Here is a 13680-nt window from a genome sequence, read left to right on the forward strand (position 1 = left end):
CCTAGTGGTCAGTGTTCTCACGGTGTACAACTTAGGTCAGTTTATACATGGGTTACAATGCTGGTTTAATACATGACATCACCTCCTACCCCAAAGTCTTATTGGGATCACAGGTTGAGTCTCTCTGGTGGTTTACGCTCCCTTGTAGAGCGCCTGAGTTGGGGCTCCGGTTGTTGGGCGCTGGCCTGAGTGTCTGCTGTTTGCAGTGCCTCAGGCCTGTCCGGACTGCCCACAGTGACTGGGCTCTCCTTTTTTCGTTCCGGTGTTCGGTCACCTCTGGTGGAGTGAACTCTATATATTTCTCTTCCTCTGCTTCTTCTATGGGGTTGCTGAACCTCCTTTTTGTTTGATCCACATGTTTGCGGCAGATTTGTCCATTGGTAAGTTTAACTACCAGAAACCAATTTCCCTCTTTGGCAACCACAGTGCCTGCGAGCCATTTGGGCCCTGCAGCGCAGTTGAGGACAAAAATAGGATCATTTACATCAATACATCATGCCCTCGCATTCCTGTCATGGTAGTAATATTGTGACTGGCGCCTGCTCTCGACAATTGCTTTCATGGTGGGGTGTATAAGTGATAATCGGGTTTTGAGCGTCCTTTTCATTAGTAGCTCTGCGGGTGGAACCCCTGTGAGCGAGTGTGGTCGGGATCTATAGGCCAACAGGAGGCGTGATAAGCAGGTTTGTAGGGAACCCCCTTGGAATCTTAGCATCCCATGTTTGATTATCTGCACTGCTCGTTCTGCCTGGCTGTTGGATGCCGGCTTGAACGGTGCCGTTCTGACATGGTTAATTCCATTGCCTGCCATGAAGTCCTGGAATTCAGTGCTTGTGAAGCACGGGCCATTGTCACTGACCAAGATGTCCGCTAGACTGTGGGCGGCGAACATTGCCCGTAGACTTTCTACCGTGCCAGAGGATGTGCTTGAATTTAAAATGTCACACTCGATCCATTTGGAGTAGGCGTCCACTACAACCAAAAACATTTTCCCCATGAAAGGACCTGCGTAGTCCACATGGATGCGTGACCAAGGCTTGGCCAGGGGCTAAGGGGGGCTTCCCTGGGCGCATGGCCCAGCTGGGCACATGTGTTGCACCTGCGAACACAAAGTTCTAGATCTGCGTCTATTCCTGGCCACCAAACGTGTGACCTGGCAATTGCCTTCATCGTGACAATGCCCGGGTGACCATTGTGGAGTTCTCTGATGAACACCTCTCTGCCCATCTGGGGCATGACTACGCGGTTTCCCCACAGTAGGCAATCGGCCTGAATCGAGAGTTCATCCCTGCCCCTGTGAAATGGTTTAAATTCCTCAGGGCATGCCCTGTACGTGGCTGCCCAGTCCCCGTTCAGGACACATTTCTTGACTAGAGACAATAGCGGGTCTCTATTTGTCCAGACTTTAATCTGACGGGCTGTCACTGGTGAGCCTTCGCTTCCGAAAGCTTCAACAGCCATGACCATCTCAGCACCATGCTCGGTAGCCCCCTCAGTGGTGGCTAGTGGGAGCCTGCTGAGTGCATCGGCGCAGTTTTCAGTGCCCGGTCTGTGCCGAATTGTGTATCATAGGCAGCTAACGTGAGTGCCCACCTCTGTATGCGGGCCGATGCGTTTGCATTTATGGCCTTGTTGTCGGCCAAAAGGGACGTTAGGGGTTTGTGATCTGTCTCCAGCTCAAATTTTGTGCCAAACAGGTACTGGTGCATTTTCTTTACCACATATACACATGCGAGCGCCTCCTTTTCTAACATCCCGTAGCCCCTTTCTGCCTGGGACAGACTTCTGGAGGCATAAGCTACCGGCTGTAACTGACCCTTGGCATTGACATGCTGCAACACACACCCGACACCATAGGACGACAGATCGCACGTTAACGCAAGTTTCTTACATGGGTCATATAGCGTTAACAGATTGTTGGAACATAAATTGCGTGCTCTATTAAAAGCCCTTTCCTGGCTGTCCCCCCAGACACATTCACGACCTTTGCATAGGAGCACGTGCAGCGGCTCCAGCAGCGTGCTCAATTTGGGAAGAAAGTTGCCAAAATAATTCAGGAGCCCCAGGAACGAACGCAGTTCCGTCGTGTTACGGTGTCTGGGTGCTCTCTGGATCGCTTCCGTCTTGGATGCAGTTGGGCTGATCCCATCTGCTGCTACCCTCATTCCCAGGAATTCTACATCTGGAGCTAGGAAGACGCACTTCGCAGTTTTCAGGCGCAGACCTACCCGGTCCAGTCTGCGTAGCACCTCCTCCAGGTTGTGGAGGTGTTCTTCAGTATCGTAACCCGTAATGAGGATGTTGTTCTGAAAAACCACCGTCCCTGGAATCGACTTGAGGAGGTTTTCCATATTTCGTTGGAAGAGCGCGGCGACCGAGCGAATCCCGAACGGACATCTATTGTACTCAAACAACCCCTTGTGTGTCGTAATGGTGGTCAGCTTCTTCGACTCACTTGCCAGCTCCTGGGTCATGTAAGCTGAGGTCAGGTCCAATTTTGAAAAACGTTTGCCACCGGATAGCGTCGCAAAGAGGTCCTCCGCTCTCGGTAGTGGGTACTGGTCTTGGAGTGACACCCGATTGATGGTGGCCTTGTAATCGCCACATATCCTGACTGACCAATCCGCCTTGAGCACCGGCACAATCGGGCTCGCCCAGTCACTGAATTCGACTGGCGAGATGATGCCTTCCCTCAGGAGGCGGTCCAATTCGCCTTCTATCTTTTTCCGCATCACGTACGGCACCGCTCTGGCCTTGTGGTGTACTGGTCTGGCGTCCGAGTTTATGTGAATCACTACCTTGGGCCCCATGAAAGTGCCAATGCCGGGTTGAAATAATGAGTCAAATTTGTCCAGGAACTGTGAGCATGATACTCGCGCCACAGAGGAAATTGCATTGACATCGCCCCATTTCCAGTTCATGACAGCAAGCCAACTCCTCCCCAGTAGTGCGGGACCGTCCCATGGGACAATCCAGAGTGGCAACCTGTTCACCGAATCTTTGTGGGTCACGACTACCGTGGCGCTGCCTTGCACCGGAATGATCTCCTTGGTGTAAGTCCGTAGCTGTGCGTCAATCGGCGATAATTTTTGCCTCCTGGCCTTGGATGCCCACAAGTTTTTGAACTGTTTCATACCCATCAGGGACTGGCTGGCACTCGTGTCTAACTCCATTGATACTGGGATGCCATTGAGGAGCACTTTCATCATTATTGGTGGCGTCCTGGTGTATGAACTTTATACGTGCTCCACATGAACTCGGTGAACTTCAGCTTCCAGCGATTTCCCCCAGTGTCCATTTCTGCAATTTCTGCAGGCATTTTGCTCATCTCTGCAAACTCCGGCTGAATGTATGCCTCCACGCCTCCAGCATGAGTTACGGTTTGAAACAAAAGGTCCCTTGCCAGTCGATCGTCCCTGACTGCCCCTGTTATTGTCCTTGAGTGCACCATTAACAGGTGTTGATGGCCCCATTACTGGCCGCATTGTCCCTTGCAATGGCGAGAATCGCTGTTTAGCTTGCCATTGTCTCTGTTGAACTCCCCCTCTGGGTTCGACTACATGTTGGGGCATGCCTGACTGCCCTTGCCTGCCTGGAGAACTGTGTGCTGCTTTAACAATGTTGAATCTCTGTCCCAACCATTCCTTAACACAGTACTTCTCGTCTGTTCTGCTAGTGGCCATGCTCGCGTGGATTAAATCCCAGTTTCTTGTCGCCATTGATAGGTCCTTACTTCACAGTATAAATGCACACAAGGCCTATGCTTGAGAGAAGGTCAGTCTGTGACCTGTCCTTTATTCCATAGCACTCAAGTGATGAAGGTGGGTGGAGCTTCCCCTTTCATACCTGAAGGTCCAGGTTAGGAGTGTCTCCCACCTAGTGGTCAGTGTTCTCACGGTGTACAACTTTGGTCAGTTTATACATGGGTTACAATGCTGGTTGAATACATGACAATGCCTGCGACATTTTCCATCATTGATAAAATATTCTACGTGATCCTTGCAGTCACTGCTCTTCCTGGTCAGTAATTATAGTCATTGACGTTGTGTAACTCTGTGTGTGATCCATATTTGGCCTTGTTCTGTATCTGACAATGTAGTGATGACCATGAAATGATAGGGGCAGTGACATAATTTCAATAAATCGGAAGTCCACATTAGCCAAATTCCCACTGCTCATTTATGCCGTTCCTTTAACAGAAACCGTAACTCTGTACTCTGCAGACACACAAATGATGAAGTTATTGCTGTTGTTGGAACACTTTGTATACTTGCACCTGCCCTCGGCACTAAAAGCCCTCTAAAGTTTATTTCTTACTGGGATTCGCTGTCACAATAGAGTTGTGAGAACTGAGAGGCACTTGGCAGACTGCAATATCTGACCGGACTGAATCTGTATTGCTGGGACTATCTGTCAATGTACAACTGTATTGAGTGTCGTTCATTGACTGGGGTCGAACATCTGACCATAGTGGCCATGTAATTACTGGAATTCTTTGAGGATACAACGAGCATGGTGGATAGAGATGTACCGATGGATGTGGTGTATTTAGATTTCCAAAAGGCATTCGATAACGTGCCACACAAAAGGTTACTGCAGAAGATAAAGGTACGCGGAGTCAGAGGAAATGTATTAGCATGGATAGAGAATTGGCTGGCTAACAGAAAGCAGAGAGTCAGGATAAATGGGTCCTTTTCCGGTTGGAAATCAGTGGTTAGCGGTGTGCCACAGGGATCAGTGCTGGGACCACAACTGTTTACAATATACATAGATGACCTAGAAGAGGGGACAGAGTGTAGTGCAACAAAATTTGCAGATGACACTAAGATTAGTGGGAAAGCGGGTTGTGTAGAGGACTCAGAGAGGCTGCAAGGAGATTTGGATAGGTTAAGCGAATGGGCTAAGGTTTGGCTGATGGAATACAATGTCGGGAAGTGGAAGGTCATCCACCTTGGGGAAAAAAAACAGTAAAAGGGAATATTATTTGAATGGACAGAAATTACAACATGCTGTGGTGCAGAGGGACCTGGGGGTCCTTGTGCATGAATCCCAAAAGGATAGTTTGCAGGTGCAGCAGGTAATCAGGAAGGCGAATGGAATGTTGGCCTTCATTGCGAGAGGGATGGAGTACAAAAGCAGGGAGGTCTTGCTGCAACTGTATAAGGTATTAGTAAGGCCGCACCTGGAGCACTGCGTGCAGTTTTGGTCACCTTACTTAAGGAGGGATATACTAGCTTTGGAAGGGGTATAGAGACGATTCACTAGGCTGATTCCAGAAATGAGGGGGTTACCTATGATGATAGATTGAGTAGACTGGGTCTTTACTCCTTGGAGTTCAGAAGGATGAGGGGTTATCTTATAGACACATTTAAAATAATGAAAAGGATAGACAAGATAGAGGCAGAGAGGTTGTTTCCACTGGTAGGGGAGACTAGAACTAGTGGGCACGCCCTCAAAATACGGAGGAGCCAATTTAAAACCAAGTTGAGAAAGAATTTCTTCTCCCAGAGGGTTGTGAATCTGTGGAATTCTCTGCCCAAGGAAGCAGTTGAGGCGAGCTCATTGAATGTTTTCAAGTCAAAGATAGATAGATTTTTAACCAATAAGGGAATTAAGGGTTACGGGGAGAGGGCGGGTAAGTGGAGCTGAGTCCACGACCAGATCAGGCATGATCTTATTGAATGGCGGAGCAGGCTCGAGGGGCGAGATGGCCTACTCCTGTTCCTAATTCTTATGTTCTTATGTTCTTATAACACGGCGATGAGAATTGTACAGTGTACTGCAAGTGTGGTCCAAAGAAAGTTTGATACCAGTTCAACAGAACTTCACTACTTTTCAACACTATCCATCTTGAATTATCCCTTGGTGCTCCATTTTCTTCTTATGGATGTATAACCCGCATCACGACCTTTACTGTTTATTTGTATTTCTACTCTGAGATCCCTTTGCTCCTTGACCTCACTTAGATTCTTATTCTCACGTAGTATTTGACCTTATCTTTCTTACCAAAGTAAATGACCTCACTCTGTCTGTGTTGGATTGAATTTGCCAATTCAATGTCCAGTCTACAAGATTGTTAATGTCTTGTTGTAGTTTGTTGCAGTCCTCCTCAATAATGTCTATCAGCCCCACCCCAATTTGGCCTCATCTGAAAGTGTAGAAATTGTTTTTTTGATTCCAAAGTCTAAATGGACAATTTAAATTGTGAACAGCATTGGTCCCACACTGATCCTCATGGGAGCCCACTTTACACCTTCTGCACTCAGAATAACAGTCCTTTACTTCTGCTTTCTGTCTTGGGGTCAGCTCGCTATACATTCCACGACTTGTCCCCTAACACCGCAAGCTCTGACCTTATTCATTATTCTAATATGTGGTACCTCATCAAAGACTTTTTGGAAATTTAAGTATATTATATCGACCACATTAGCCTGGTCTACTCTCCCTGTTACTTCTTCAATGAAATCAAAGAAGTTGGTCAAGCAAGACCTTTGCTTTTGAATCCACGCTGATTATACATTATTATATTTTTGGTTTATAGATATTTTTCTATTCTCTACTTTAGAAGGGATTCCATTATTTTCCTACCACCGAAGATCCACTGACTGGTCTATAGTTCCCCGGACATGTTCTATCTTCCATCTCAAATATAAGTATTACGTTAGCTATCCGCCATTCCTCTGACACTACACATTTTTCAAACTAATCATTAAATATTTGAAATAGTGCTCCTGCTATCTCTTCGCTGAATTATTTTAAAGTGTATGGATGTAATCCATCCAGACCAGGGGTTCAATCCTCCTTTCATTTGGTTTTTCATTTAATATTTCTCCTCTTTACTTATTGCAGTTATATAATTTCCCATACATTATTCCACCGTCATGTCCATCTGCCCTGTGTCCCTGGTAAATACAGAGGCAAAGTAATTATTTCATATTTTATGTAATTTTTCCATCGCTTCATGTGATTTAATATTGTCCATCGATTTGTGGCCCTATTCCCATCCGACATTCTTTTTTAAATGAATGTGCCTGTAGAAAGTTAGATGAGCGATTATGTTATCGGCCACCTAATAGTGGGAAGGATAAAGAGGTGTAAATTTAGGTAAAATGCAGAAAGATTCAAGATCTGTCGTGATAATGTGGGACTTCAACGTAAACTGGGAAAATAACCATGCAAAGGGAAAATGCAGGGGAGGATTTCCTGAAATCTATATTAGAACTTTCTCCGTCAGTATGTTTCCAGCACGATGGGGAAGAAAGCAGTTCTGGATCTCGGAAATGGATTAAGTAGAGCATGTTTCTGTGGAGGAGCATTGAGGAAACAGTGATCACAATATCATTAGGTTTAGAGTAGTTATGGAAAAGGAGAAGGTATAATCATGTGTGAAAATACCCAACTGTAGGAGGACTAATTTTATGAGTTGAAAGGGATCCGGCCCAGGTAGATTGAAACCAAAGATTTATCGGTAAAACAGTAAATGCACATTGGGAGACTTTCAAAAAGGAGATAGATCGGATAACGACGAGACACATTCTCATGCAGGGTGCAGAAATAGCATGATAGCTAGCTACAGCTCGGTGGATGAATGAAGATCAACTAAAACACAAAAACGGAAGCTTGTGATAAACTTCAGGCTCATATTTCAGTAGAGAACCAAGCAGAATACAGAATGTACAGAGAAGGACTATCAAAGGAGGAGGAAGTAGAATCAGCAGAAAAACAGGATATTCGCCCATAGTACTTATCTGAGGAAGGACACACTTGCCTTGGAGGTGGTGCAACAGAGGTTCAAAAGATTGATTCCTGGGATGAGAGGGCTGTCCTATCATGAGAGATTATGTAGAATATGCCGATTCTCTCTTGGGTTTCGAAGAATCGGAGGTGATCTCGTTGAAACGGACAATATTCTGAAGGGATTGACAGGGTAGATGTTGAGAAGCCCGGCTAGCTCAGTCGGTAGAGCATGAAACTCTTAATCTCAGGGTTGTGGGTTTCAGCCCCATGTTAGTCGATTATTGTTCCTTAAAATTTATGTTGCTTTCACGGGAAAACATCATTAATGAACACATTATCTTCTTTTGCACAATGAAAGAAATACGAACTGAGGGAGAGTTGATAATTTAATCATCTGTTCTGTGCTCTGCATAAGAACACAAGAACCAGGAGCAGGAGTCGGCCATTTGGCCCTTCGAGCCTGCCTTCTTTTGCACTGAAACAAATTATAACCGTGAGTTTAAATTAGCAGTGCGAGATATTTACAGGGCACCTTTCAATGCTTCACAAACCCATTCCTTTCGCTACAGCCACCCAGGATCGTTTCCCGGTTTGGGAAGTATATTTGATATCACCACTTGCAATTGAAGTCGAGTAATTTTATTACGTTAGATGAATGTCCCAAAGCACTTCATATTGGTGTCAAAACAAATGAGTTTGCAATTAAAAACACTGAATGTCAGGAGTGGGATTTGAACCCATGCCTCCAGAGCAGACTGCGACCTGAACGCAGCGCCTTAGACCGCTCGGCCATCCTGACTGTTCGATGCTTCAGTTACAAGTTATTACTTGGGAAAGATTCGGACTGGGCGCTTGTTCAGTGTTGCTGGAAGGCCCAGTGATCGGGATATCCTCTCCCCCGGGGTTTTCCTGAGCCTGTGATCGGTGCACGGGGAGGTTTGGCCCGGGTTGGAGGTAGCTTACATCCCAGGGATGGACAATAACCCTCTGAGCTCTGGAACTGGGGAAGAGCGAATAATTAATGAGCTGTTTGTGGGTTTCAAATGCAACTTAGATCTGATGGTATAAACCGATAGTGTTGTTTCACAGAATGAAAGAAATGCGAACAGGGACAATCGGAATTTCAATAACTGAACTTTAATAATGAGTGAAACTTTAACCCTTGATGAAGTTTTATCCCCGATCTGATTTTACACACTCTGTATTTGAGTAGATTAGTTTTAAAATGTTCATTGCTCATGCGACAATGTACCCTGGACTGCTTTTGTTCAATTTTATTGCAGACAAGTTTTTGCTTCACAAATAATGTTTCCGCCCAGGTTCGCAACAGAGACCTTTCGCGTGTGAGGCAAACATGATAACCGCTACACTACGGAAACTGCTGCTTAGCTCAGTGCCCAGAGAGAAGTGTTCAGCAACAAGCTGAAATGCTCAATCCATCTCTCTGCAAAAAGTTCCTTTCACAAACATTTCTCTGACCGGAACTGCACCAAACAACAATGTTCTCCTTTCAAAGTCATTAAACTCCCCAATTTCCACATCTGCAATGTTAAGGACAAGGACTGAAAGCGCTTTGTGATCAGAAAATTGCCGGAAACCCCTGTGGCTAATGACAGGACTTTTGATGGTTGATTTCTGTACACATCTTGTGTTATGTATTTAGCGCTTGGCCACCTCTATCACACCACCACCAGAGGGCCTACCTGTTGGAGTCCCAAGGGTTCCCAGCATCCATTGGTATGTATAAGCACGCTGGAGTCTTATTAAAGGAGCTAATGTCACACTAACTCATTGTTCTTTATTATGAGCGTATCAATTGGAGACGAGACAACGAACAACCACGCGGAAATGCAAGTAACAGTTGGTATAACCAGATAACAGCACAGCTGGCAATGATTGCGGAATATATTCGTGCAGCCAAAACGCACAATGACAACCTGGAACTGCATGGCACCGAATCCTCAGGGAAAAACAATTAAAGGCTTTGTCCCTGAATGGGCTACGATCCACCAACCTTGCAGTTAATAGCTGAACGCACTAATCCATTGCACCACAGAGACTGATAGATGCACATATTGCAAGACATCCCTGTGATATCTTCACAGAGCACAGCACACACAGCTTCCGAACATGCAGGTTGCTCTCTCGGAACTCTCCGGAAAGAGCCTGTTCTGTTTAATGATTAACTGTACAGTTGCAGTACACAATACGTCCACATCCACAGTGTGGCGCTACAAGCATTACATGCTTACAGACATTACAATCCCAAACTCGGGTGTCAGTCAGTTAAAGCTTCAGATTGCTCTGACCGGGATGGAACTTGTCCACTCTCAGTTGTACTTTTCCCAAATAAAGGGTGGGACATTCATTGTGGATGTGTGGAAGCAGTCTGGTCCCGCACACTGCAGACACTTCCATGTCACCGCCAACCAGCTCACCCACAACCGGTGTGATCTACCTTCCAGCCTTCCGGTGCCTTGTCTGTGACGAAGTATTCTGATTGTCCCGAAGCCGGTATCCTTTGTCATCAATAGGGTTTTAAGTTGTTTCGGTAATTTTTACCTGCTGGACAGTCGAGGCACAAATTGTAGAGTGGAACACTTGCGTGGACCCCGGTTTTCTAGTGGTTGATTTTCCTGGTTGGGTCTGTCGGTCGCGGTGGTCCGGTTGATGGCTGTTACCAAGTCAGTTGGTATTGATGTTCCACTGATTGGTTTTTTGAAGTTCTTTTCTCTGATGTCGTGATGTCTCTTCCTGTGTTATCTCGCCGTGTGCTCTCGATCTTGATCTAGTTGTTCCAAAGTAATGGTCAGAAAAATAGGTTGCTCTTGGTACGATAGGCCCCCAGTTATACTCTGAGAGGCTGCTTAATCTTCGTGCCAAATCTAACGTTTCTTTTGTTTAAGTTTTGCTGCCCATTGATTTAAGTGGTCTTCTTTGTATATGTTTTGGCGGACTAGCTAACTGAGACTTGATTAAATGTTTTAATCTGGTGTTGATAGACTTTGGGATGGCGATACTCCTTCTTTATGAACTGATGAACTCTTGTCCATTGTAATAGCACTGCTTTGGCTTCGGGAAGTCTGAGCTGAGCCAGATATTTCTATACAGGTTGAAAAGGTGTTGGAATATGGATGTGATATTTGGGTCCTGTGGGTAAGGTGGATAATGTTTCTTCCATGGTCAATTGTTTAAATGCTAATGTTTTCTGGGAGCCTGACTACGGTTAAAAAGCTCCCCCAGACAAACTGATTAGCTACAATATCCAAACTCTAAATCCCACCCCTCTGTCACTGCAGCTTTTCCCCACAGGCCCAAACATGTCTTTTAAAATCCCAAACTTGATTAAGAATTGTAGATTTCTTCCACATGCTTTTTAGAATCCCAAACTTTATGTTTACTCGTCCCAAATCGAATTTCCTTTTCAGTGAGTCCAAACACTGTGGGGTTTCCACGAATTTTGGAATCTACATAGGCAGTCCCTCGGAATCGAGGAAGACTTGCTTCCACTCCGAAAATGAGTTCTTTGGTGGCTGAACAGTCCAATACTAGAGCCACAGATCCTATCACAGGTGGGACAGATAGTCGTTGAGGGAAGGAATGGGTGGGACAGGTTTGCCGAACGCTCTTTCTGCTGTCTACACTTGATTTCTGCATGCACTTGGCGATGAGGCTCGAGGTGCTCAGCGCCCTCTCGGATGCACTTCCTCCACTTAGGGTGGTCTTGGGTCAGGGACTCCTGGGTGTCAGTGGGGATGTTGCACTTTATCAGGGAGGCTTTGATTGTGTCCTTGTAGAATTTCTGCTGCCCACCTTTGGCTCGTTTGCCATGACGGAGCTCCGACTAGAGCACTTGCTTTGGGAGTCTTTGAGGAATTTAAACCATTTCACAGGGGCAGGGATGAACTCTCGATTCAGGCCGATTGCCTACTGTGGGGAAACCGCGTAGTCATGCCCCAGATGGGCAGAGAGGTGTTCATCATAGAACTCCACAATGAGCATCCGGGCATTGTCATGATGAAGGCAATTGCCAGGTCACACGTTTGGTGGCCAGGGATAGATGCAGATCTGAAAGTTTGTGTTCGCAGGTACAACACGTGTGCCCAGCTGGGCAATGCGCCCAGGGAAGCCCCCATTAGCCCTTGGCCATGGCCCGCCAAGCCTTGGTCACGCATCCATGATGACTACACAGGTCCTTTCATCGGAAAAATGTTTTTGGTTGTAGTAGACGCTCACTCCAAATGGATTGAGTGTGACATTTTAAATTCAAGCACATCCTCTGCCACGGTAGAAAGTCTACAGGCAATGTTCGCCGCCCACGGTCTACCGGACATCTTGGTCAGCGACAATGGCCTGTGCTTCACAAGCACTGAATTCCAGGACTTCATGGCAGGCAATGGAATGAACCATGTCAGAAAGGCACCGTTCAAGCCAGCCTCAAACGGCCAGGCAGAACGAAAAGTGCAGATAATCAAACAGGGGATGCTCAGAATCCAAGGGGGTTCCCTACAAAGCCACTTATCACGCCTCCTGTTGGCCAATAGATCCCAACCACACTCGCTCACAGGGGTTCCACCCGCAGGGCTGCTAATGATAAGGATGCTCAAATCCCATTATCCCTTATACACCACACCATGAAAGAAATTGTTGAGAGCAGGCGCCAATCACAATATAACTACCATGACAGGAATGCGGGGGCACGATATATTGGTGTAAACGACCCTGTTGTTGTCCACAACTACACTGCAGGGCCTAAATGTCTCGCAGGCACTGTGATTGCCAAAGAGGGCAATAGGATTCTGGTAGTTAAACTAACCAATGGACAAATCTGCCGCAAACATGTGGATCAAACAAAAAGGAGGTTAAGCAAACCCATAGAAGAAGCAGAGGAAGAACACGATACAGAGTTCACTCCAGCACAGGTGACCGAACACCGGAACCAAAGGGAGGAGAGCCCAGTCACTGTGGGCAGTCCGGATAGGCCTGAGGCACCGCAAACAGCAGACACACAGGCCAGTGCCCAACAACCGGAGCCCCAACTCAGGCGCTCTGCAAGAGAGCGTAAACCACCAGAGAGACTCAACCTGTGATCCCAAAAAGACTTTGGGGTCATGTATTCAACCAGCATTGTAACCCATTTTTAAATTCAAAACCTGATAAAATTGACGACATGCAGCCAACGTGCAAAAGTAAGAATTCTTTTAATCACCGTTAATTAGCCGATAACCTTCTTCAGAATGAAATAAATAATAATATAATTACTGAGGAACAGTGGTATCCTCAATCATTCATTTTCCCTTTACATGTGATGAAGTTTTATCCCTATCTCATTTACACGCTGTATGAGAATGGTTTAAAATTGTAAGTGTTTATGACTCAGTTGTAAAACCATTGATTGTGTGTGTGTCTATACTTGATAGGAGGAGCACTTGAGACCGAAGTTCCAGTTCTATATATGTACCAATAGAATCAATTTCCACCAGTTTCTTTAAACCCATATAACATAATTTATTTCTAATGGGCTGGATGGAGGAACATGATCCATGTAAAAAATTGTTATCGTTTTACTTGAACTGAATGCTCATAAAATATTGGAGTGGGAACTAATTGGATAACAGCACTGCTGGCAACATTTGCGGAATAGATTCGTGCAGCCAAAACACACAATGACAACCTGGGACTGTGCGGCACCGAATACTCGGGGAAAAACAGTTAAACATTTCGTCCCTGGGTGGGCTCGAACCACCAACCTTTCGGTTAACAGCCGAACGCGCTAACCCATTGCGCCACAGAGACTGATAAAAGTATAAGGTGCAAGACATCCAAAACCAGGGTGTCAGTCAGTTAAAGCTTCAGATTGATCCGACCGGGATCGAACTTGTCCACTCTCAGTTGTACTTTTCCCAAATAAATGGAGGGACATTCATTGAGGATGCGTGGAAG

At 45.9% G+C, this 13680-nt stretch overlaps 2 non-coding genes across 2 annotated transcripts; both read right to left on the reverse strand.

Moving 5' to 3' along the window:
* Positions 1 to 8453: 8453 nt before the first annotated feature.
* trnal-cag (transfer RNA leucine (anticodon CAG)) lies at positions 8454 to 8536 on the reverse strand. Its single transcript has one exon. It is a non-coding gene; the product is annotated as a tRNA-Leu (tRNA).
* Positions 8537 to 13459: 4923 nt separating this feature from the next.
* On the reverse strand, positions 13460 to 13533 carry trnan-guu (transfer RNA asparagine (anticodon GUU)). Its single transcript has one exon. It is a non-coding gene; the product is annotated as a tRNA-Asn (tRNA).
* Positions 13534 to 13680: the final 147 nt, after the last annotated feature.

Source organism: Pristiophorus japonicus, unplaced genomic scaffold (genome assembly GCF_044704955.1).
Source record: "Pristiophorus japonicus isolate sPriJap1 unplaced genomic scaffold, sPriJap1.hap1 HAP1_SCAFFOLD_130, whole genome shotgun sequence".
NCBI lineage: Eukaryota > Metazoa > Chordata > Chondrichthyes > Pristiophoridae > Pristiophorus > Pristiophorus japonicus.